Source organism: Silurus aristotelis (genome assembly GCF_946808225.1).
Source record: "Silurus aristotelis genome assembly, chromosome: 25".
Classification (NCBI taxonomy): domain Eukaryota; kingdom Metazoa; phylum Chordata; class Actinopteri; order Siluriformes; family Siluridae; genus Silurus; species Silurus aristotelis.
In genome coordinates this window covers 1,412,513-1,440,012 of record NC_139598.1, presented here as the reverse complement: position 1 = coordinate 1,440,012, position 27,500 = coordinate 1,412,513, and the positions used below count along the sequence as shown (strand labels likewise).

The window sequence follows — 27,500 nt, the reverse complement described above, 5'->3', positions numbered from 1 at the left end:
TTTATTTATTGATTTATTTTTATCCTATAACTATCCTGGATTAATAGAGGACATGAGACGTCACATGGACAAAACCGTTCCAGACAAAGCTTTATTGTGTCTCTTCAGCCTCTGCGTGTTCCAGAAACCTAAAACTGACCGAGTTAAAAGAGCGAAACGGTGTATAATCATCCTGCCTGCCTTCACAGTCGATTAAGGAAGGACGTTCCGTTTTTCTTTTTGAAACAACCTCATCATCATCATCATCATCATCATCATCATCATCATTTCTTGGCTTCTGTACTCCGGGTTATGGAGCACACTGTAATAGGCACTGAATCGACCCGAGCTGCCTCCCAGAGCTTCCCACACTGCACCTGAGTGTGTGTGTGTGTGTGTGTGTGTGTGTGTGTGTGTGTGTGTGTGTGTGTGTGTGAGTGTGTGCGTCTGTGTGTGTGTGGGCTAAAAGTCTTTTGCAACACGCCCTTTCAAACTTTCACATCGTCAGCACATTTACAGATTTACAGAGGATTTTGTGCTTTGTCCAGTCGTCCTCTGTTCACTCACCCTTCTGCGTCTCTGTGTGCTGGTGAATTCTTTAGGAGATGGTTTTAGAAGCAAAAACATCGCAGCAGTGATACAAATGACCATTACATACACATTGCAGTACATTTCATACATCTGTAGATGTTATCTGTAGATGATCTCCATAACCGTGTCAGAAGTACAGTAGGGATCCACTCTAAAATGACTCCAGTTAAAGTGTTTCCAACTTTCACTTGAGTAAAAGAACAAAAGTTTTTGCTTTCAAATGTACTTAAGTATCCAAAATATTATGATTTATTATATCTATAATGTTTATATTATCATTTTGGATCAAGACTCTTTACTTAATCACCTCAGTTGATGTGTAAAGACTCGAATGTGACTCTCAGCACACTGATCTATAAACTGAATTTTATTAATGACTCAAACACTGATTGATTTCTATTACAATGATCATGAGCCCAAAACCATCTTTTTAACTACTTAAAAAAAAAAAAAAAACGTGTAAATGAGGTCACGTGTGTGGTGGTGAGTTCGAGTCTGGAGTTTCTTCATCATTTATTCCTCTCTAAATGTTCTGCTTGATGTTGAACTGATGCTGAACTGTATGTTGGTGATCAGTAGATGCACCGAGCGCCGATCAGAACACGTGTAAAACAGAGCGTGCGCTCGATCCTGATTGGTGACTCGCTGCGTGTTTCACCATTTACGGTTTTATCCTCATTAATTAAAAGAAACGACTGATTTCATTAAATAAAGTTGAGTAAAAAGTGATGAATTTGACTTGTGAAGTTCAAGTAAGAGTTCCCCCAAATGGAAATACTTCAGTAAAATACAGATACGTGAAAAAGCTTTTTAAGTACATTAACGAATTTCATTTACTTTGTTACTGTCCACCACTGATAGCCAATGATACGATACATTAAAGCTACATATGAAGCAGCTACCAATAAGATGCGATTCGATTTACTATTACGATGCAGTTCGGTCCAATAACGATTCCATTCAACACAAAACGATTCAATGCAAAATATGTATTGCTCTGCAATTCAATATGGAGATACAGCAAATCATCAATTTACTTTATGGAGTGCCTTCTGACTTCTTTCGCATTTCCCCTTTCACAAACACGCCTTTGTAGAGCAAAAAAAAAAGTGATAAAAACAGACGTTCTTTTCCTGTTGTGTGTGCAGGAAGTTACAGCTCTACCTCTGCCATGTTAATCTGTATTCTACATGACTCTCAGGACACGCCTCGGCCTCCGTAGTGTTGCGATACGTCGTATTCACGTAGCAGCAGCGGTGCTGAGAGAACGCTTTTTTTACTGACGCATTGTGATACAAATGCCAACTTGTACCACTTTTTTAAATCGGTGCATCACATCGTTAACTTTTATAACACTGTTCCGATGTGAATCAGTGATTCTCATCATCCGGAAATAAATACAGGACGCCTCCATTTGTAAGATTGTAGATCACTGCTGTTTCACAGAGTTGAAAATAAGTAAGGTGATGATACACATCTATGTAGGTGAGCGTTACTGGATGCATGATATTTAGGGGAATAACAGCCTGAATAAGCAGAGAGCATTAAAATGGTCTAACGCCTATGTCACATGAGTGGATCGTCAGATCTTCTCAAAAAAAGTTTCCCCATGGCTTCATTCCTTCTGGCTTTTTATTAAGAGTCTATTTGTACATCTGAATTAGCGCAGCGCTGATTTGGATCGATATGTCAATAAATAAAACCTCTAATCAAACGGTTTATCGCCAGCTCTGTGGTGATATTCCACTTATTTGGTCCTACCAGTGAAGTAAAGATAAGAATGTCCACTAGCGACCACCCATGAGCTCCAAAAAAACCCTCATGACTCAGCAGTCATTTCAAACCTCAGCTGATAACGAGTCCCAGATGAGACCAGATGTCGTTCATTTATCTCTTCCCACGTCGTGACTTTCTACCCAACGCACATGCGTCAGATGACCTGAGGTGGAGTGAGATGATGAGGAGACACTACTCACCTTGTTTCCAAACTAATTGGGTTCGTTAGAAACGAGTGGGAAGAGTCGTGGTGGTTCTTTGTGTCAAATTGAAAAAAAAAAGATTGTGTGTGGGGTGTTTTTTTTCACTCTTGAAGAACATCACCTTCAGGGCCAAGCTGTGAAAGACTTACTAATGCAGAGAGGGTCTTTATACAGTAATGTAGCACCTGAGCTCTGAGAGCGAAGAACCACCACACTTTATTTTTTCCCTTTTCCTCTGAGGCTCGCGGGGGAACGTGGAGCAGCTGGTGATCTCCCTGATGTCGCCATATTCGTTCTTCTAATCCATTTGAACCAGATGAACCAGGATAGCATGTGTGTGTGTGTGTGTGTGTGTGTGTGTGTGTGTGTGTGTGTGTGTATGTGTGTGTCGGCTGCGGGCATGAAGAACATGACAGATTTGTGAACACTAGAAGACAAGCCTGGTAACTACATCATTAAAGTAAAAACAGGCCAGTGATGTAGTGAGGAGAAATCTGGAGGGTACGTGATGGATAATTGACAGCAGACACGACTGGGTGTGTCACACGGAGGCTGTGGGTGGATGTGTTTTTAGCTCGGCACTCAGCAATAGTGTGTGTTTGCGACCTTTTACATCTTTTTACAGCTTAAGTAATAAAGTGTGCATGCAGCTTTCGGTTATTTCGTTTTTAATATGTAATTTGTGTCTGCTTTTCAGTCACAGCTCCTGTTACTGTATAACACACATTTTATTCTATTTCATTTCATTTCATCAACTCCTTCTGGCCAATCAACAAAAGGTTTCAAGACTCCACAGATCCGATCGCTTTCGCAGAATGTCCTCCCTCAGATGCCTTAACACCTGGCAAATAGAACTCACTATTGCCCCCTGGGGACGGATTCTTGATGCGTAATGGCACGAATGTCAGAAACAAAGGCGATGAGCATGGTAGACTTTGCTCGAGGGTCAGCATCCTGGGGACGAACCCGTAGCAACACGGTGCACGTTTAAATCACACTTGAGGATGTGGATTGGTTCCATCTTCCAGTTATGTTCTTCCGCTATTAAAGCACACGTGACGCTAAAAACACTGTCAAACATCTTTGTGGAAGATCTGCCCAGTTTTTTGCAGAATTTCATGTTTGCTCTTTGTTCTAACTTGTTGTCTGTGATGAAATTTGCAGATGTGGTAACACACGTGGTCAGAACAGCACCAGTTGACTTAGTTAACCAGTTGGCCAATGACTTATGAAGGTCGGTACTCCCTGCGACTGTGCGTGCAGCCTTGTGCTGCCATCTGTTGGCGTGTTGTAAAATAAGTCTAGAAAATATTTTATACCAGCTGGGGGAATTGTCAGGCTGGAACAGGTTTGGGTCTCCTAGTTTGAACTACCGCATCCAGAGACGTCCTAAACGAGCGTGTGCCTCAAAGTTTTGTGGGAACAACTGGCTGGAGAACCACATCTACAGTAGGTGAAAATCCAAAGGTCTGAATACTTTTGACATGGTAGTGTATGTTTATACTGAGTTAAATTGCGTGCCTCTGCGGATGGAGAAATTCCTGCTTTCTCTCTTCTTTTTTTTTCGTCCACCTCCTGCAGCTTCTCGTTGTCAGCTGTGTGTGTGCGTGTGTGTGTGTGTGTGTGTGTGCGTGCGTGCGTGCGTGCGTGCGTGCGTGCGTGCGTGTGTGTGTGTGTGTGTGTGTGTGTGTGTGTGTGCACATCTGCAGTGCTCAGGGGAGGAACATCTCTGACAGAAAGAGAAAATGAGAGGCAACAACACAAAGAGAGATAGGGAGAAAGAGGGAGAGTGGGAGTGAGGGAGAGGGAGGGAGGAGTGCAAATGTGCCAGGCTCTCATACACAATTCTCTAAGAGAGCCGTTTCATAGTTGTCATCCTCTTCACCTTCTCATTCAACAAGCAGAACCTGCGTGTCACTCACCGCACCGTCAGGGAAATGATTGTGGGGTTTTTTTCTTAGCGTTTATTTTTTTCCCATTTTCGTTCGTTTCGTTCGTTTGTTCGTTCAACTGAAATATTACAATTAACGTTCGGTTTTCTTTTTCCTCACAAAGTCATACGGCATTAAACACCATAGAGATTTCAACCTTCCAGCTTTGTTTGCGTTATAACATTGAACTCAGACCCGTGTGAACATTAAGGCGAGTGTTTTCTCGAGACGTTCCCTAGCGAGTTGTGACATATGAGGGATCGTTGGATTGTTGGACAGGAAGCGTAATGAGGAACAACGTCATTGTGTTTAAAGTTCATTACGGGGGGGGGGGGTATACAACAGAATAGGTACAATTTTCTGTCTGTTCTTCACTCTGTGCAAATCACATGATATAAACAAAAGTTTGCAGACGCCTGAGCATAAGATGATGGTTAAGGTCATGGGTTACAACTTATAAGGTCAGAGGTTCAAATCCCAGTATCACCAAGCTGCCACTCTGTGCTCCAGAGGTGCTGGATCATGGTGACTCTGTGCTCTGACCCCAGCTTTCTAACATTGCTGTGATATGCGGTAAAAGAATTTCAAGAATAAATGATGTAGGTTAGGTGAGGAGGCCTGAGGTGGTGTTTAATAGGGTTAAAGCTCTATAGCAGGAGATCTTCTCATGGAAGATGCATGGAACTCATGGAAAGCAGATCTTTATGGAACTGGCTTTGGGTACAGTTTAGGAAAGAACCAGATATGGCTGGAAAAGCCCCATACTTACATACTTAGCCCCATATTTAAGTGTCCCCATACTTTTTTTTCCAAATAGTGGACACGAGATATGATAAAACTATAAATTCAAAGGATTTCCTTGTGGTTTCTTAAAATGTTTTACTCACAACTCGTTTCTCGCTGAAGCTCATTCCTATTTTAATCCACAAAAGTGGAAAAGAAGCCTGTTTCATTATATCCAATGATCTTAATCATTGTGTCCTGGGACTTTAGAAGAAAAATGAAGCTTGGAAGAAATAATTGCAAAGATCGTCAGTGCTGTTGGTGAGTGTTGGTACGTAGCTGTACTTAGCATGCTTTGAAAATCTAATCTGATAACACTGATAAAGCAAGAAACTGAGAATAGAACTTCTAAAACCCTCTAACTGGTTTGTGTGTTATTTATACTTGTGTTTAGCTAGTTAGCTTTAAACACTATATATTTAGCTTCTACTGTGCTTGTGCTTGAATCCACACAAAAGGCCCCTGTGGTTGGCGATTTTTCAGGAACGAAGCCTTAACAAGTCTTGCATTAGATGAAATTTTTGACGGTCGGCAGATCGGAATAAAAAAAAGCCGCCATGATCATTGTGTGAGCGAGATCACAGAGCGAGTCGCCTCGTCCTTTAATATCCCCCGTCCCTGTGATGGTTCATTTCGTCTACTAAGCAGTGAATAGTGAACGTGGTTCTGCACACGAAGCAGGAGTTCTTTATCGGGTTAATGAGAAGAAAAGATCTTTTCCTGACATCGGACTGAGCATAAAGAGGTACTGTTTGGAAATTTAGACCGGAGAGACGCAGAGGCTTCGAATTAATAATAGGTGGGTTTTTTCTCGAATAGCGATTCTATGAATCCGCCACAGGATAACTGGACTAGACGTGATGTTCCAGGACAGGGTGCATGTTCAGGTTAAAGGCTAGACGCAATTGTCTAGACGGCACAGAGAGAGCCATGTTCTGTACATGTACACCTGCAGGATTCCTATAGGTGGCAAATCTGTTGCTTTTTACCTGCCTGTTCCTGATTTTTTCTTCTTTCTGAATGACAGCAGCGGGAATGAACGCCAATCAAAAGCACAATGAAATATAATTATACATCCGATGTCAATCATTAAGAAAATAAAGCAGTAAACTACTAGATGAAAAATAATAAACAAAGAAAAAAAGAACAACACTAATAATAATAATAATACGTTTAAAACCAATGACAGGCGACGTGAGATTGAACATTAGTCATCTCGTTACAATGGCACCTGTCAAGGGGTGTGATATATGAGGTGGTATCAAAATGTTTTGAAACTAACAATCAGCAGATGGTTCACAAGGCTGCACGCACAGTCACAGGGAGCACCTTCATAAGTAAGTGTTCCGACCACATGGGTTACCACGTCTGCTATTCTGACCATGTGCGCACCCTGTCAACGAGCTCATTTCACACGGAGTTTCTCCCCAGAAAAACTGGATCTCACCCATCCTACTCGCCAGATTTGGCTCCTGCAAACTGCTCCCTCTTCCCAAAGATGAAGCTCCACCTCACCGTTTTTGATACCTTTGAAAAGGATCCAGCGTGAATCGCAGAAGGTGCTTGACACAGTTCCCCCCAGCAAGTTCCCCCCAAGAGTCCCCCAGCCTCCGAATTCCCCAGATCACAGTTTGATAGAGATGTTCTGGACTAACAAATACGACCTATGGAGGCGCCAACTCACAACCTGATAGACACCTTCAGAGGTCTTGTGGGGTCCCAGTTTTGAGGGGTCAGAGCTGTTTTTGAGGTACAAGGTGAACTATACAATATTAGGCAGGTGGTTTTATGGCTGATGGCTACTCCTGGAGACTCCTTCCATTAACTAACCATCTCCTTACATGAAACCTAACCATATGCACAACTGCAACTTGTACAATGAATGAGCTGTCACTATGGAAACCAGAACATATTAAAACAAACGTGATTTTGCTAATAAATATATAGAAAATGAATTCACACCGTCTGAACAATCAGAATCCAGAATTGAACTCGACCTGTGGTGCAAACACCATCAATGATGCTGCTCAGAAATCTGGTGCTCTTTGTCTCAGACTGTACAGTTTACGATGAAAGCTGAGGTTCAGAAGTTAATCTTGAAACAAAACGTCGTCTCTTCATTATTCCCGGATGAATTAATTATTTCACTTCAAACTTTATAACCAAAGTTTTTTGGCATATCTGTGTCTCTCTAATATTTATTCACAACCCAATCCTGCTTTGGGAATTTTCGAGAGACTTGATGTTACTTCTTTCCCTTCATGGCATTCTGGTACAGGAGAATAATCAACAGCACAGCGGTGTGATGAAGGCAGAGTTACTTTTCCCACAAGGAAGTCAACATTTTTTTGTAAGAATAAAAACAAAAACAACATTCTCCTGATAACAGCAAATTCAAATTGCAGGTTTTTTTTTTTTACATTAAGTAACTTTCTTTTTATCCATTTATGGTTACATTTAATAATAAGAAACAGGCAGTAATGAAGTAAACGTAATTCGTAAAACTGTACTTAAGAAGCTTTTTCAAGTATCTGTGCTTTTCTGAAGTATTTCCACTTGGGGAAACTTTTACTGTAACTTCAATACATTTCAAAGGTAAATATTTTACTTTTTACTGAACTACATTTTGTGAAATCAGTCGTTCTTTTTATTTACAAGGGTAAAAATGTAAATGGTGAAACACGCAGCGAGTCACCATTTAGAATTGAGCACATGCTCTATTTTACACGTGTTTTGATCGGCGCTTGGTGCATCTACTGATCACCAACATACAGTTCAGCATCAGTTCAACAGAACATTTAGAGAGGAATAAATGATGAAGAAACTCCAGACTCGAACTCGATTGATTGAGTAAAAAGTCTTGTGACAAATTAATAACAGGAACATTATAGATATGATAAATGAGTACTTTTTCTCAACTACATTTGTGTACATTATTCATCATTAAAAACAGGTTAGTTATAGCTATAAACACTCGAGAAACCCTGGAGACTTATGCAGCTTTACTTCTGACAGTTTCAAAGCACTGAAACTGGAGACTCCTTTCACAAGGCACAGTTAAATCGATCGACTTATTCCATTACACATCAGAAACTACGGCCTTCAAACATCGCTGCTTTGAACTTCAACGTCGAACACGTTCACGTCCACTCTCGTACTGATCAGTCAGACCTGCTTCCAATTACAGACTCACTCACAGAGACAGCTGATTAGTTCGACTCAATGCAAAGTAAACGCTCAGTGATTTTGTCTCTGCCATTTAAAGACTTTGCATCCTGTTTGTCACTTTTGATTTTTACTTTGTGAACTGTTTTGTGGCCTGCATGTGTCTCTGTGCATTACAACCAGTTCAGCATTCAGTACAATGCAGTGTGTGAAACCCAGTGGTCATTTCCGTGTGTGTGTGTGTGTGTGTGTGTGTGTGTGTGTGTGTGTGTGTGTGTGTGTGTGTGTGTCCTGTCTAAATGGTTTGACCCGACATTATGAAAGCTGCCGTTGATGTTAATGCTCATAATGGAGCAATCTGGAAGAAATGAAGCTAAATACACTATGGTTTCCCGCAGCCTTCTGACTGTTATAATGAATAACGATGAAGCGTAATGACTAAAAGAAGCACAATGAAGTGTAATAATGACTGCGCAGTGCAGGCGCATGAGCATGAATATTAATGCGCCGCAACTTTCCGATCGTTCGTCATCGTCGCCGCTCGTTTGCGTTGTCGCCATGAAGCACATACGTCGCAAATCTTTCTTGCCCTTCTCCTCCTTCTCCTCCATCTTCTTCTCTTTCGCATGTTTGCGGTCGAGTGTGTCTCTTGATTGACTGAAGATCATCTCTCTGAAGAAAGTGCCACTAATTGCCCTTCTTACTATCAGATGATTCCTAACGCAGCTGATATAGCAACAAACCCCAGAGGTGATAAATCAGTTTAGACAGACGGAGGCACACAAAAATAAATAAATAAATAAAAACCTAATGAGTTTTCCCTCTCTCTCTCTTTCTCTTTCTTTCTCTTTTTCTCTCTCTATTTTTCCACCGACCTCAGGATATTGAAAGCATACTATTCTGGAAAAACAAATAATAAGCAAAAAAAAAAAAAAAAAAGGAGCGCCTCGCTGCTATCGCACCTGTAAAGCCATCGCACCTGGATACAGCTGCAGTGCCCCTGCTGTTCAGAACAAGTATTGCGCTTTAGGGTTAAGGGCCTTTCTCAAGGGCCAATACATGGCAGCTTGATAGCTCTTGGATTTTACTCATAACATGTTATTAAGCACTGAGCTTTCACTTCCCTCAAAACATCCTCAGGGACTCTTTTTTCTCCTTATGACATATTTATCATCGCATCCTTCACATTTATCATCCAGGGTTTTCCCAGAATGCACTGCTCAGCGTAGAGAGAGCAGCCAGCCTGCACTAATGGCCGTGTTGTTGCTGCTCTGATCATTTACATTAGAAATGCAGCAATCGTTCAGCTACTGTTCATTATCAAAAATCAAGCGTGCAATCAGACTCGCTCTGGGTTTCTTAGATTTCAGTCACAAGCTGAATAAAATAAAATTAAAAATGAATCCTCTCGGGATGAGTTTTATTCTTAGTATCAAATTTATTTGTGAAAATGAGCAAAAGAAAATCAATATATATCATACGCATTCCCATTTCAAAAGTACTGGCACCCCCTAATTTTATTTTTTATATATTTTGAGGATCCTTCGTGTGAAACTCTGAACTTCAAATCGACTTTACAGAAGGTTAAGTCACGATCGAGTCATGTGCTTTAACCTCCTAATCGGCTTCAACCTGCCACCTGTGTGCAAAACCAACCAACACCTCCAGCGCATTAAAGATTCATAGAGAATGTAAGCAGCATCGTTGCAAGGACGTTTACAGCCAGGTTGGATATTTAGGGGGAAATGAGGCAAGTCGAGGCAGGAAATAAGCGACTCGTCCTGAACGTGCCACGCGGGAGCAGGAGTCATTTCCTTAATTGTCATTGCTATGATATAAATTCTCCTCCTGAGAAACAAAGCAGTATGTGGAAACTGTTATTAAAATATGTCAGAGTTTCATGGTGAAAATATTAGTTCTCATACACGTACACGTGTGTGTGTGTGTGTGTGTGTGTGTGTGTGTGTGTGTGTGTGTGTGTGTGTGTGTGTGTGTGTGTGTGTGTGTGTGTGTGCGCTTTGTCATTTTTTTCTCATTCTTTCGAAAACATTTTACATTTATCTAATTGCCCTCAGGCTTGCGCTTGACCAGTTGATGATAATTAGCTCTAATCTATGATTAACATCTTGTTTGACTGGACAGTTTTACAGAAATAAAATCTCCTCCGCAATCATTTGTTTATTCAGCAACATGAGAGAGTCTGCTGTTTATTTGTTAATATTGATGTTTGCAGAGCCAAACTGACTGAATGGATCAGAACAGAGCTTCATTTTTCTTAATTAACTTAATTAACTACTCACTACTCACCCACTATTCACCCCTGAACTCCTTCCAGTCAATCACAAGCCACTATTCACACCTAAACTCCTTCCAGCCAATCACAAGCCACTATTCACACCTGAACTCCTTCCAGCCAATCACAAGCCACTATTCACACCTGAACTCCTTCCAGCCAATCACAATCCACTATTCACACCTGAACTCCTTCCAGCCAATCACAATCCACTATTCACACTGACTGTGGGTTTATAGCTGCTGTATATATAAACTGATCAGATCCATGATGTGCAATACTATAATTATATTTGGGGGAAATAATACAATAAGAGTCCCTTACGAGGGAAATATCAAGGTCCGTGACGTCGGAGTGACGTGGGGCCGCCTTCCCGTGGGCTCACCACCTGCAGGAGGGACCGTAAGGGACGGTGCTGTGAGGATTGGGCAGCAGTCGAAGGCGGGGGCCTGCTTAGACTGCTGCCCCCGCGACCCGAATTACGGATAAGCGGGAGAAAATGAATGAATGAATACAATAAGATGTGGTGTAATGGGAAAATAACAAACTCCACAGTTGTGCTGCTGTAATATCAGCTTCTTTTATGTCTAAGTTCCAGCAAAATATCATTTATTGTCACAGTCTTGAAATCTACGACATAATTACGCTTTATCTTCTGCATTAAGAGCTTTGGGAACAATTCTGTCAAGTCCCAACGATAACACTATATACCTCTTTATAACTCTTCATACCTCCCCATACCTCTCCATACCTCTTTATACCTCTCTATACCTCTCCATACCTCTCTATACCTTCCCATACCTCTCCATACCTCTTTATACCTCTCTATACCTCTCCATACCTCTCTATACCTCCCCATACCTCCCCATACCTCTTTATACCTTTCTATACCTCTCCATACCTCTCTATACCTCCCCATACCTCTCCATACCTCTTTATACCTCTCCATCTCTCTCTATACCTTCCCATACCTCTCCATACCTCTCCATACCTCTCTATACCTCCCCATACCTCTTTATACCTCCCCATCTCTCTCTATACCTCCCCATACCTCTCCATACCTCTTTATACCTCTCCATCTCTCTCTATACCTCCCCATACCTCTCCATACCTCTCTATACCTCCCCATACCTCTCCATACCTCTCTATACCTCCCCATACCTCTCCATACCTCTTTATACCTCTCTATACCTCTCCATACCTCTCTATACCTTCCCATACCTCTCCATACCTCTTTATACCTCTCTATACCTCTCCATACCTCTCTATACCTCCCCATACCTCCCCATACCTCTCTATACCTCTCCATACCTCTCTATACCTCCCCATACCTCTCCATACCTCTTTATACCTCTCCATCTCTCTCTATACCTTCCCATACCTCTCCATACCTCTCCATACCTCTCTATACCTCCCCATACCTCTCCATACCTCTTTATACCTCTCCATCTCTCTCTATACCTCCCCATACCTCTCCATACCTCTTTATACCTCTCCATCTCTCTCTATACCTTCCCATACCTCTCCATACCTCTCTATACCTCCCCATACCTCTCCATACCTCTTTATACCTCTCCATCTCTCTCTATACCTTCCCATACCTCTCCATACCTCTCCATACCTCTCTATACCTCCCCATACCTCTCCATACCTCTTTATACCTCTCTATACCTCTCCATACCTCTCTATACCTCCCCATACCTCCCCATACCTCTCTATACCTCTCCATACCTCTCTATACCTCCCCATACCTCTCTATACCTCTTTATACCTCTCTATACCTCTCCATACCTCTCTATACCTCCCCATACCTTCCCATACCTCTTTATACCTCTCTATACCTCTCCATACCTCTCTATACCTCCCCATACCTCTCCATACCTCTTTATACCTCTCCATCTCTCTCTATACCTTCCCATACCTCTCCATACCTCTCCATACCTCTCTATACCTCCCCATACCTCTCCATACCTCTTTATACCTCTCCATCTCTCTCTATACCTCCCCATACCTCTCCATACCTCTTTATACCTCTCCATCTCTCTCTATACCTCCCCATACCTCTCCATACCTCTCTATACCTCCCCATACCTCTCCATACCTCTCTATACCTCCCCATACCTCTCCATACCTCTTTATACCTCTCCATCTCTCTCTATACCTCTTCATACCCCTCTATACCGCTCTATACCGCTCTATTACTCTTCATACCTCTCTATACCCCTCTATACCGCTCTATAATGCTCTATACCCCTCTATACTGCTTTATACTTCTATAAAGGTGTGTATTCAGGTGAGTATTTAATTCGTAAGGAAAATGAAGCGTTGTTTTGATCCATTCAGTCCGTTTTCATCAATAACAGCTCCTCAATTCTGAGAAGTGACCATGCTATACACAGCTAGGTGTGAGACGTTACACTATTATAATGCTCTCCGCTTCACCTCGGGACCTTCTTCACCTCCACACCGTGCACTAACATCCTGGAACTCCTCACCTAGCCCAACTACATAAACTTCACTGCATGTTGCTTTGTTCTTTTTGCATCAGTGTCATAAATGTCACATACCTGTTTTTTCTTCTCTTTTCTTTTCTTTAAGCACGACTCATCTCCATGTAGATGTGACTAATTCAAACAAAAAGCATAGACTCAATACAGTATTGCATTTTCGAGGCGAAGTGGAAAATGTCATGTCAATAGCAACCATTACAGTCTAAAAACAGAGCCTATTCTTAAAGCATCCTGACCTTTAAAGGTTTCTTTTTTGCCGTGCTGCGATCGTACCATGAACAGGTTTCTTCTGTTTCGTTTGAACATCCTGCTTCTGTGTTTGTGTTTGGACCGATGAGATGGACCACGTGATAAGAACTTGTGCTGAATTAAGTGTCTCAGGATATTGTAGTGATTCAATTTAAGGCTATTTAGGGCAGTCTGTAATAGAGTGGGGATAGTGAATGTGTGTGTGTGTGTGTGTGTGTGTGTGTGTGTGTGTGTGTGTGTGTGTGTGTGTGTGTGTGTGTGTGTGTGTGTGTGTGTGTGTGTGTGTGCGTGTATAGAATGCTGGGTTGATTCCGGAACATTAGGGATGATTGATTGGGCTGTAGAGAAGCTGTTATGTTAACGGTCTCACGCTGTCAGAAACCCGTCAAGACCTGAAACAAATCCTGCTCTCCGAAAAACAGTGGGGGCAAATATTTTGTAGCAAATATTGGCCAAATATGAAACATGGTGGATGTGCAGAATAAACAGAGGGTATAGTTTACTGTTAAGCCAGGTAGTGATTGTCCTGTGTGTAGGAAGGTAGGAAGTACAGGAGCTGTGATTTGAGGTGTTACAGTGCAACACACTCTCTGACTCGTCTGGATCTTCTGGACCTGGTCTCTTAAAGATACTTGTTTATCTTCAACTTAATTATATAAGTCATATACATTATATATTTATTGAACATATTCACTGTAACTCATACTTTTGTATTATTTTCTTACTTTGGCACCTTGCAATGTTACAATATTAATCTCATTTTATTGTATTTATTTATATTTTGACAGAGAGAGAGAGAGAGAGAGAGAGAGAGAGAGAGAGAGAGAGAGAGAGAGAGAGAGAGAGGGGGGGGCTGGATATGTAAAAGTGAGAAAGACAGAAAGAGAGATTATGAAGGAGAAGATGTTGGAAAATCAGCTACAGGACAACAAGACCATCTTCATCCTCCACAGTTTCAGAACATCTAACATCACGGTGAAGAACAATTTCTGGATCTCTGTGATGTCATAATGATGCCATTACTAGTGTTCCTGGAGTTTTCTTTCTTTCTCTCTCTGTCATTTTCCAATCCACGTCTCTCACTCACCCAAAGAGAGAGAGAGAGAGAGAGAGAGAGAGAGAGCAAGCAAAAAAGAAACTCCAGGAACATTAGTTATGACATCATAACTAAAACATAGATCCAGAGAGTGTTTTTGTTCCCCAGTGGTCTTCACTATGACGTTAGATGTTGAATGGATGAAGATGCTCCTGTTCTGTATCTGATTTTCAAAAGTTTTTCATTTCTTTCATAAAATGTACAGAAAAAGGTGTAAACACAATCCCTAACCCTGTTCACCACCACACCACTTTTATACTAATTGAATCATGTAAAACAGATAAAACACCAAACATCTAATTAAATTGTCTCCAGGGTCACATGAAGGTTAAAATTTTAATGAGTGGGTCTTATTTCTCTGTGCAGCTGAACAAAGGTGGCACGATTTACATTTTCTGATGATTTCGAAATACCAAGCAGGCGATTTTCCAGCGCATTACTTTGAAGAACTTCAGCCTGAGCTTGTGTTTCCTCCGAGCCTCGTTTCTGCATCTCATGCTCTCCGAGTTTTGGTCCCTGCGTGATTACTGCGTCGTCCTCGAGTGCTCACTGAAGACCGCATTAATCACGTTCGAGATCAACAAACTAACTGAGCAATATTTCTGCGCTGTTGAGATGGGAGAAGAGGTTCTCATCACACCTTTTCCAGACTTTATTCACAGAGAATTCACTTCTCTGCCTACGCTGATTAAGCCGTCTAGTGCTCGTACTTCAGAGCGTGGTTCCTCTCGAGTTCTCCTGGCTCAGTTCTTCCTCTAATTTTCCTGAAATTTGCTGTTTATCTCTTTGTTTGTTTAGTGCAACAAACTGCGGCTGAGACGCTATAATACACTCTGAGATTTTTCAATTGTAAATGTTACAGTGGAATAAATTTACACTTAAATATCCCCTGATCAGGTGAATAGTGGAATGTGATTGGCTGGAAGAAGTTCAGGGACCTTCTTCACCTCCACATTGTGCACTAACACCCTGTAACACCTCACAACTCCACCTGGATTACTTATATCACATTTTTGCTACTAAATTCTGATTGGTCAGATGTGGATGTGGAGAAGATGGGAACAGCAGATCAGACAGCAGTGCAGCGGTAACATTTACTGGAGGAGTCTCCAGTCGAAACATTGTGTGATGAACGATATTGTTGCTGTAAAATAGAGGAATAAAATTTCCCCGTATGCCAATGTTCAAGGGTTCTTTTTGAAAAGGGATTAGTCACAGCAGGGGATTAGTGAGAAGAAAAAAAGGAGGGAATGTTCCACTTTACTCCGTTTAATGCAAGTGCCAATGAATACATAAGAATGAAGCGTTATGATGGAGCAGGTCAAAAAGCTGTCCAGATGCCCTCAGATGAAACAGGAATCTCTGTCCAAATCTGCACAAGTTGACCACATTCCTAATGTCCTGATAACTATGAGACCTAAACCTGTTCCAGCAGGACATTTGTGCACAAAGTCAGGTCCATGATCTCCAAGATCTGCTTTACATAGGTTGGGGTGGAAGATCTCCTGCTATTGAGCTCCAGGCCTATTAAACACCTTTGAGGTGCATGTGAACTCTGACTGCACCCCAGGCCTCCTCACCTCATCAGTACCTGACTTTACCAAGATCCTTTTGGTTAAATGAATCTCCACAAAATCTAGTGGAACATCTTCCCAGAAGAGTGGAGGTTCTTAAAACAGCGAGTGAGGACTAAAGGTGGAATGAAAGGTGTCCTGGAACTTTTGTCCTGCTGTGCGTTTTTGCTCTGACGTGGTGAAACCCCAGTCAGTCATTAACCGAGGAGCTGAATATATTAAATGTTCGGGAGGAGACGAGAAACAAAGAACTCATCAAACTGGAACCATAAAAGAACTTCCTCTGAGATCGCTTGTTCTTACACGTCCAATTGAATAATACATGATACTGCATTTACATTCACAAACCCCTTTTTAGATCCTGAACATGACTTTTCACAGACCTGAAAACCCCCACAGGGAGCCGTGAGAGCGTGACGTTCTCACTTTTTAGCCCAAAACTACGATTTAATCACTTCCACTTCAGTCCCTTCAGCACAAACACCCATCTCCGTACATAAAACACACATTAACATCTCAAACACAGCGTCTCGGATTAATTAAAACGGGCTGCTCACAAGATCTGATTCCCGCCAAACAAGCTATAAAAAAAAAAAAAAAAAAAAAAAAAAAAAGGAAAGAAATCCATAAGACTAAACTGTTCCTATCTTTAGTTTTTTATTTTTTGTTTTTTTCACGTGTAACGTTACTCTTCTCAGCATCCCAATTCATAAAATAACAAGTCCGTTCTGCGGTGTAGAGACTGAGAATAAATCAGAGGAGGGTATTTATTCCAGCCCCGGAGTTTTTGCGGTCCACCTGCAGGGACGGCGCAAGATAGAGTGGAATAAAAAGAAATAAATAAACAAATAAATAAAACGTAGCCACGAGGCAGTAAAAGAAATCATGAATAACTACCGACAGACGTGTTTTTACTCATGGCATCGCATTTGGAGACACGTTTATCACTGAAACATGAAAATGGACATAATCAGAAGTGCCATTTTCAAGTGTTCGAGATGTTCAACATGAAATATTCATCACTGGGTGAGCTTAGAGCTCTATAGCAGAAGACCTTCTACTCCGTCCCATGTAAAGTATATTGTTATGAAGCGGGTTTTATGCACAAGGGAATGAACAGACCAGAAACAAAGATATGTGCAATTATACTGAGGAGACTTCATTCAAACAATGCAAATTTAAAACTATCAGGCACAGTCTGTATCAGTTCTACATACCACTAATCGGGCTATTTTATATATGATCAGTCCACACTTACATTTCTTTAAAATTTTCTTGTTAGTCCCTGATTTTGACCCCTATAATAAAACTGGCCTGTTTTTGACCCCATTCGGCTTCCATGTATATTCTATCTTGCAATTCTTTATTTTTAGACTGCTCCTGGAAAACTTGTGTGCTCTTTTATTGGTTTTAAATGCAGGCTCCAGCGTAAAACTGTCGTGTCTGTTTTTCAGTTCACAAGACTGAGCAATTTTATCATATAATGTCAAATCATAATAAAATATATTTCCCAGATACCTTTGTTTTATGAGATAACATATCTCAGATTTGAAGCGTTTGAGTAGATGTTGAATTTGATTACTATAATTTTTACTTTCCTAGCTTGAGTGTCAAATTACTGACTTTTATAAATGTTAAATTAACGTGTAATTGAACAAAAATATGCAAGGGCACAGGATTCACCGGCTGTTCAGCTGTTCATATATCAATGAAATGATATTTTTGTACTGTAATACTGTATTCAGCCTGAATAAAAAAAACAATAATTTAAATTGTGTTCATACTGAAAAAACAAGGCTATTTTTTTTAATTAGACAAAAACAAATTCAGCTGTTTTAACTCAAACTAATTTTAAGCAGCTCATGATTACATTACAGCGAAGGGGGAGGAGCTAACTACAAAAAATGCATAAGTGCTTTTGTGTATTTCGATGTTATTGCTTGTTATCAAGGAGTGCGCAAATTTTTGAAAGATTATCTCATTAGCGACCGCTGTGGATCCTCACGGTGGAGGCGATCGAGACATTGATGGCGAAACCCTCAGCAAAAAAAAAAAAAAACACAAGACAGAACTAACAAGAAGAACCCACTGAGCTGCAGAAACAATAATGGCTTCCGACTGTTTGGTCTTGTTCGAGCCCAACCGAACACGACGCTCCTCAAATCACGGCTCTGCGGCGTGGCGGTCCTAATCGGTATCCCGCAGAAGGTTTATCTCAGAACACGGGAGCCGTCACTCGTCAGGAACAGACGTGTGTTCTCCTCGTTTAATTTCCATTAACGCTTGGCCCATGCAGGGTGGCAGCTTATTTATGCAAAAACAAATGCAGGCGGGGAAAAAAAATGTAGCAGCAAAAAACAGCAGCTTGTAGGGGGAATAATTATTCAAATGAACGTAATGTGAATGTTCTTTTGGCAGAAATAAACACGGACGTGGTGGAGATCTCGCCATGACACAAATCAGGCAGGGGTTTGCCCAGTACACTTTTTTGAAATCCCATTCCCCATGTAGTCCCAATTTGCTGTTGTAATAAGATCCACTCTTCTGGGAAGATGTTCCACAAGATGTTCCATGGAGATTTTTGGAGATTTATTTAGCTAAAAGCATACACTAGTACAAGTGTACACCAATACACAAATATACATACACATACACACACAAATATACACACCTACACACACACACACACACACACACACATACACACACACACACACACACATAATACACACAAACAGACACACAATACACACATATACACTCATAAAACACATCAGTGGTGAAACAGTGCAGGACGCGGAGGTTCAGTGGAGATGAAACTCTGCAGAAACCAGTGTTTGTGAAAATGGGGCTAAAAATAACCCCAGTGACTCGAAGTGAGTGTAACTCGAACCCAACACAATGCTGAGGGAGGAGGGGGGGTGAGGGGGGCTTTATGGTTTCAGCTCATTCACAGTGTCTCAGATTTCAGAACAGTGATATCACTGCGTTTACAACAAAACAGTGCCTTTGGTAAGAGAAATTTAACAAAATATTGTGGAAATGTTAGGGAAGGTTACGAGAACAGGGGGAGAACATTAGGGGGAGAACATTAGGGGGAGAACATATGGAGGAGCACATTAGGGTCACATGTTAAATACATTAAAACTGCCATGTCAGATTTATCTTCCTGAAACATTTAAGAAATATTTTTATTTAACATTTACAATTCAGTGTCGTCCTGAATGCCCTTGACGACTGCCGATTCGGGTAAATTTACTGCCAACACACGTGTTCTGTATCCTCGTCCACTTCCTGTCCACTACACACACTCAGTGACGTGAATACAGATGCACAGGAGCGCAGATTAACATGCAGTGTCTACAACAGATTTGTTAACTGTCAGTGATATAGTAGAAGCGGTCAGCACCTTGTCAACAACTAACACACCAGGAGACGTTCTAGAGGTCAGCCAAGGTCAGAGAGTCATACTGAGGCTTCTCACACTCTGACCGAAGATCTGACATCACACAGACTAGTGTCCTCGGTGTGGAACACGCTTGTGGTTTGCTCTTACCTGCTAAAATCTTGTTTTTTTGTGTTTTCTGTTTAAACTGTTAAACAGGTTCCTCTATAAATCTGTTTACTTCACCATTACTTGTGAAGTAGCTGTGAGAACGAGTTTATTAGTATAAACATGTGATAAAGTCACAGCTGCTGATATAGAAAACAACACCTTCTAAAAAGGCATCTAAATAATAATCCAGGGATAATTTTCTTCTCCAGTTCCTCCTTCCAGCCAATCACAATCCACTATTCACACCTGAACTCCTTCCAGCCAATCACAATCCACTATTCACACCTGAACTCCTTCCAGCCAATCACAATCCTCTATTCACACCTGAACTCCTTCCAGCCAATCACAATCCACTATTCACACCTGAACTCCTTCCAGCCAATCACAATCCACTATTCACACCTGAACTCCTTCCAGCCAATCACAATCCACTATTCACACTGACCCTTGTGTAAATTGAGATAAAGTGGTTGAAAATGTAATGTATGACTCTCTGGTTAAATTGTAGACATTACACCATGATGGAATTTTCCAGAATGAGGTCAGATGATGTTTCAGTACCAGAATTTCAGTTTTTGTTTTTCATCTCCACACGTGTGTTTAAAGGTCCTCCACTTATGTTCTCCAGCTCCAGACTCAAGCTGGCATTTAGCCAGTGACATTTTAGGATGATATTTTGCCAAGCTTCTAATCTCGGCTTGTAAGGGCACAAACTAATTTTTTTGCTGTTGTCTACTTCGAGCGTGGGCGTGAGGACGCCGAGGCAGGCAGGAGAACGAGTTATTATCTCACCAACATTGGGGGAAAAGATTGGGATTGCTATCAGTGATCAAGTGCTCTTGCTGATATTATTGCTGATTGATTTGTTGATTCTGTGGCTGTATTTTGTGGATTTATTTTGAACACAACATTTCTCAGAGAGCAGGGCAGGAAGACCATCGGGTTTTTTTGGCGTTAAAATGAGCTTCTGGAAAGATGTTGCACTAGATTTTATGGAGACTTTGTGGAGATTCATTCAGCCACAAGGGTGTGAGTAAAGTCGGTACAGGAGGCCTGGGCTGCAGTCAGCATTAAATTCATTATTTTCAATGGTGCTCTAAAGCAGTAGATCTTCCATTCCAACCCATGGTAAACAGATCTTCATGGAGCTGGCATTGTGTGCAGAAACATTGTCATGCTGGAACCGTTTTGGGTCTTTTAATTCAGTGTAGTTTCAGGTGTCCCAATACTTTTGGCAACATAGTGTAAAAAATGCAACTTTAACAGAATTTTCACCTGAATGACGGATAAAGTTTTCGGAAAAAAAAAAACCCAACATGGCCACCCTACCTGGAATCCGTTACACAGTCGATGAAGCAGTCCAGAAGAAGATCCACACAGGTTCTCGAGCTCTGAGCAGGTGAGCAGTAGGTGCGCAAACGTCAGACGTCTTTTATGAGCCACGTGACGGTTTACACTTAAAAGGGCCGTCGGAAACTTGAATGATTTTCCGAGCTGTTTAGGTTCTTTCAAATGGTCACAAACAGCACACACACACACACACACACACACACACACACACACACACACACACACACACACACACACACTCAGTATTGCACCTATTGTACTTTATTCATACAGAAAATTCTCTATTTGTTTTTGTTTTTTTTTTTGTTGTTTTTTTTTTATTCTGAGGTTGTGTATTTGTAGCTACTATATTGGTCATTTGTTTCATAGTGGGCGTGTCTAAAGTAACAGGTGACCTGAGAACACCTGGTTCACCCCGGATTCACACCGTAACAAACATAGTATTTTAAAAAATACAGGTAGTCCAGGGTTACGATTTCAGTTGTCCTGGTGTTAAAACCAGTATTGTTTTTATTTATCTTATTTATCTACGTTTACACACTGTCACCTTTTAAAATGAAATTCGGCAAAACTTTCAAAAAATAAGGTCAGAGGTATTACACTGTTAATGCTGTTCTTCAGGTGGAAACTTAGTGCTTCAATAGTGCATTGGAATTTTAATTTAAAGGAATTTATTCAGTGGAATAAATTTCACTGGAAAACAAATGAGTCGTTTATCCGGGTGGTTTGTGAGCCGTGTGTGGTTCGGAAGTGCAGAAGTGACCTCAGGATAATAGATGGAGCAGCAGAATAAAAGCTGAATCTGAGAAGTTGGAAAAAAACAGAGGTCAGAGAATGAAGGTGATCGAGGGCTTTGGGAATGAAGTAATTTCTCTTTTCAAAACTCAATGTGTCCACGAGAGGGCAGTGTGGCACGTATCTAATTAAAATAAAAAAGCAATAAAAATTAAAACGGTTGTGCATTTCACTGTAATAAAGAAATACTTAAAAAAAGAGTCAAAGTATTGAATTTAATAGCTTTTAATATAAATCTTGAAGATATATATTCAGTAGTGGTACCTTTATTCCAAGCACAAGTGAATTCCCAACTGTGGTCAGAACGTCTTGATTAATTATCTTTATCGTTTCCATAGTAACGACTTTTCCAATGTATTTGTTGATTTGACGTTTTCTGCGAGAATATTTTTATTTCACATTCATGGAAGGAGTCTCCAGTGACAGCACTTTGTAAGACTCTGAGGTTAAGCTGTAACTGTAACTGTGTTTATGTTGTTTCTTGGTAACATGAGAAGCTGCTGCTTTTACTTTTTCTTTTCTCATTACCTTCAAGAGAGAGAAAAGAGTGAGGCTGGTCATGATCGATTTTTCACCTTCAGCATCAGCTGCATGCACCACTGCGCAATACAGGCTTAAAAGAGTCATTTCTGCTAACAAAGATCAACCATGTCATAACAGAGCAAAAATATTGCTTTACTTAATAAAAAACGGCCTTAATGCCCTCCGAATGAGAAAAGCTTGAGTTTAAAAAAATAACAAAATACAAAGACAATGAAATAATTTTTCTGCTAGTTTCTGTTCTTGCGATCAGCAGACAAGAGTAGTTTGAGACTCACTCAGCAAGACAGCGCCCCCTAGCGTTCCTGCCACTTCTGGAATGTTTCTGGAAGAGGGTGGAGTTTGCAGGAGTCGAGGCAAGTGTGATGGGTGCAGAAGTGAGATCATTTTATTTCCGGTGAGAGAACCTGGCAGGATGATTCGCTATTGATTGTCTGGCACAGCTCTCGATGTACACAGGACGATGTCTTTTGGCACACTGACTTATGAAGGTCGGTGCTCCCTGTGACTGTGCGTGCATCCTTGTGCTGCCGTCTGTTGGTACATATACATTTAGCATTTATTAAATGTATATATTTTTTCTCCTAAATGAACAGTGTACTCCCTAACCCAAGCGATAGTTCGAATTCTTCGTCCCACAGGAACGTTAGATGCTTAAAGATCTAAAGAATTTGAATGTTTTTAATTCCGGAATGAAACCCATTTTAAAGGGATGAAAGTGGATTCGATTTGATCGCAAACTCACAAACGAGAAGCCAAAGAAAAGGAAGGAGTGAGTGAATGAGAGCGAGAGGGAGGACCTGCCTGAGAGATGCACAATTTCATTCAGCCATGTAGATCACATGACCCGAGGGTGGTCAGGTGACCCTCTCCAGGGAGTGTAATGAGATTCTTCAGTGAGACGCTGAATAGCTGAAACCCTGAGCTTTTACCTTTTAGTGGATATAATAGGAGTCACACGGAGGGTGCGGTTTCAGGCGCCTGTGGCTCTTCTGGTGTTTTGGTTGTCTCCGGCATTTTGGTCTTCTCAAACCTTCTCGAGCGTCTCGTTCATCTCAAAATTCTCACGTGTTTCATTTGTATTGGAAGTCTTTGTCATCTCAGGTGTATTGTTGTTTCAGTCGTCTCAGGAATCTTGGGTGTCTCAGACGTCTCACGTGTCTCATATCAAGTTGTCCTTGTGCGTGTAAGTGTTTGATGACCATCTTGTCGAACAGGACATGCATTTTTGTTTCATAACCCTGTACTATTCTCAGCACAATTCGACAGGTGTTCTCTCACTTTCTTTTATTTGATCTTTCTTTATGTTGGACGTAACCCACCTGAGCCACATTTAGATCGCTGACGGTGGTAGAGATGCTCATTTCCACAGCCGATAAACCTTCAACTTTCAGCAAACAGGAGTTTGATGTCGTTCTTATTCTGTTCTTTAGCTTGTAATGGACCAACGGGTCATTTCTTCTCTCCTGGTTCCTCACCATTTCCCTGATGAAAAGAGAGAGAATAGAACGGGTTTGTACGCGACACAGCAAGCGGCTCACTGAGCATGAGCCCATCAGTGTTTCTTAGAAATTCCAAAGCAGGAAAGGCTTGAATCTCATTGTCTGAAAATCACAATATAATTGTAATGTAATAAAAATCAGTCTACATTTTTGCGATGTCCAGAGCAGCGTAATAACAAACATGGCATATGAAGAAGCGAGAAGAGAAGTGAGGATGGAGCTGATTTCTTTCTAGCCCAGAATGTTCACTCATTCAGCCTCATAAATGGAAGGAGAAATTCACCATCTCAGCTGCTTCGGATGTCTGGAGTAAATTTAAGAGATACTTATTGAGCATTAAACCACCCGCAAAACAAAAAAACATTATATTCACAGAGGTTTGTGGAATCCTGACCATAATATGGGTCTCCTGGTCTAATAAGTTCCACTTTTCGAGAAGATGTTCCACTAGATTTTGTTTAGAGTCATTTAGCTGCAGGTGTGTTAGTAAATGTCCAAGCATTTCATTGATAAAATGTAGGCTAAAATATTCATATATATATATATATATATATATATATATATATATAAATGTAAACAGATCAAATGCACTGTGTTTAAGTACAAACATGTTTTCTTTGGTTTTCAGTGAAAACTCAAAAGCAGGAGGCCAATCAAAAGTAATAAAAGATACCAGAAATCAGAACGTGTCCTTTCTGTTCCACTGATGGGTCCTGGTCGTTTTTACTATTGAACAAGATTTTAGCCCTCAGTTTGCCATGTCATTAAATCAGAAGAGTCAGCGTCTCGTCTTCCACAGCGCCGTGAGACGTTTGTGTGAAACTGGCGGTTGGTATATGACTTGCAACCCGACTGCATAAAACGGAGCCTCGCCATTACGATGGCTCCTTGGCAGGGATTTGGCTCTAATTTAGCACGCGGCGGATCAGACGGGCCGTTTAGCGCCGAGCGATGTAGCAGCGTCCAGGCTGTGAATAATGCATGACTGCAGTGAGTCAGGAGACAGAGCACTACCTCGACTAAACCCTAAACAAGACCTCGTATTACTCTGCTCGGCTCTGCAGCTTTTATACGCTACATTTTAATTATACATTATTAGTTTCACGTTTATGCATTGGTGCAACCTAAATTTAGACAGATTCTAGTAAAAACGCGTGACTCATAATTCCAACCCCCTAACTCTAAAAGATCTATTGGCCTGGTCTTCTCAATCCCTATGTTCAGTAATTGATCTGTAATCAAAATGGCCGCTCGGAGTGTCTTAAATACACCAAACAGCTTCTTCTGAACTTTAAATATGTTATATGGTATTTTTCTGAGATCCAGCAACAACCAGATATAGAGTCCAAATCTGTAACTGAGGAGAAAATTAAGTCAAGTCAAATCAAGTTTATTTCTATTGCGCTTTTCACAACAGACATTGTCTCAAAGCAGCTTTACAGAATTTAAGAGTTAGGGTGAATGGTGTGTATTTATCCCCGATGAGCAGCCATGGAGATTGTGGCGAGAAAAAAGTTTTTAAGATGTTATGAGGAAGAAACCTTGAGAGGAACCAGACTCAAAAGGGGACAGTCTACAGTCTTTTACAGTCGTTTGTGGTTATAAAACTAGGAGCTACTGAGCAACTCATAAAATAGTTCAACATCTGAGATCATCATAAATCCAACACCAGCTTCTCCATGCCAGAGCCTTTAAACATTCAAAGTGGTCCAGTGTCCAAACTCTACATGAAGTGGGCTCCAATTGGCACTGGTACGTCTCTAGATGGTACAATACGATACATTCAAGATACATATGAAGCAGCTACGACGATGCATTACGATTTTCCCCCTATTACGAGGCGGTGCGATCCGATTCAATGCGATTTAATAGAATCAATATGCTCTTCAATTCAATGTTACAGATAGTAAACGTTTATTTCTTTGGTTCAGACAGACAGCAAATCATCAATTTAAGTTCCTTCTGATTCCTAATGCATGGCACTGATACAGTCTTTTTTTTTTCCTAAGTTACAGCTCTACCTCTGCCATGTTAATCTGTATTCTATGTGACTCTCAGGACACGTCTCGGTCTCTGTAGTGTTATGATACATCATATTTATGTAGCAGAGAGAACACGCTCGAGAAAAGAGGAGAAAACCATCTACATATTAAATATTGGTCACAAACTGTTAAAAACGAAAGTTTTTTTTACCAATGCAAATATGTTAAAAACGATGCATTGTGATACAAATGGCAACTTGTATTCAATGTACAATTTTTATGAACTTTTATGCCGATGAGAATCACTGAATCTTGCCATCCATAGTGTCCATGTTTTTCACACACCTTGCTGCTCAAATGCTCAGGGGTCAGAAATGATGTCATTTCCAGCTCTGACTTCCATGGCATGGCCTAGGTGTCAGCCTAGAGTAGAAATTCTGTCTGTTACAATAATTGGTTCCAATAATCATTTGCTTTCCAGAATATTAACAAAACTAGTAGCCTGATTTAAGGCACAGGGACCCTGAGAAGGATAAGAATGTGTGAAAGGATGTGCCGTTCACCTTTCTGCAAACAAACGAGGTTTATTTCCGTCTTCTCGACTTCTTAAGTGACCGTATCAGCATAACAGTTTTATCCAGTTGGTTCAGAATACAGTTTGTTCCTAAAAAGGTCTTTCGCATTGGGTCGCATTCCCTAGCAAACTTGCTTTGCAGACTTGCGGTGAGAGTTTGTCGTGATTTTCTGGAGATTTATTCTTTATTTTAGACGGAGCTGCCGGAGTGACAGAAAGGATGACAGATAGACAGAGAGAAGAAGAAGATAACAAAAAGGAAGCCGTAGCGACGTATACCGTGATCGACAGCCGTGGTTTATTGCGCTCAAAGGCGCACCTCCCACTTTGCGTGCAAACTCGAGGAAAACGTTTGAAAAGCTCTCGGATGGAGGTGGGCATTTGTGGTGTGAAGCCCGTAGGAGGGGCGTCTTTTGTGATGAAATGCTGAGCGTTCGCTGGAGAAAGGGCGGGAGGCTGCCGGATCCCCCGTTGCCATGGTGACTTTTGTGCCTGGCTGAGCGGCTGCTGTGTGGAACAGGGAGGCGGCGGAGGACCGTGTTTCAAACCAAGTGCAGGAATTTTGCCAAAAAAAGGGACGGATTCCCGAGCAGCCGAAACGACCCACTGCCTCGACCCGGTCCACGGAATCTGTGGCGGCGTCAGGACGGACGCATCAGTCTTTTGCTTCATTGCGCTGATATTGAACTTGAAGAACTCTTCGGTTGTGCATTTGGACTTCCCTAAAGATTGCTTTGCGTCCACCAGATGCAGATTTTCATGCATTTGTTTTTTTTTTCTTCCTAAACCTTCACTTCATTCAGGATTGTTCCAGATCGTTCTTCTTTTGCACAGCATGAATCCCAGCCACCTGTGATGTAAGTACAAAAAGGGATTGGTCTATTTTTATTGGAGGAAAGTTGGGAATATAGTATGGGGCGGTGCCGGGAAGTAGGAAGATGGGGGGCCAAAGAGTCGATTTGGGACAGAGTGGTGCACGCTGAGGTGTTTTTCTCTTCTCTCACTTTTTTTTTTTTTGCATGGAGATACCATCAGAGCACAAATAGCTTCA

At 41.2% G+C, this 27,500-nt stretch overlaps 1 protein-coding gene across 5 annotated transcripts in view; it reads left to right on the top strand.

The window, feature by feature from the left end:
- The window catches only part of ctnnd2a (catenin (cadherin-associated protein), delta 2a), a 217,204-nt gene that overhangs the window by 36,364 nt on the left and 153,340 nt on the right, over positions 1-27,500 (top strand). Inside the window, exon 1 of one of the 5 annotated variants that reach the window (XM_083529371.1) lies at positions 26,683-27,306. The exons of 3 other annotated variants lie outside the window; for them this stretch is intronic. The gene's annotated coding sequence lies outside the window, so the exon portion shown is untranslated. Of the gene's footprint in view, positions 1-26,682; positions 27,307-27,500 lie in introns of those variants that run through there. One more of the 5 variants, XM_083529372.1, reaches the window with a different exon arrangement.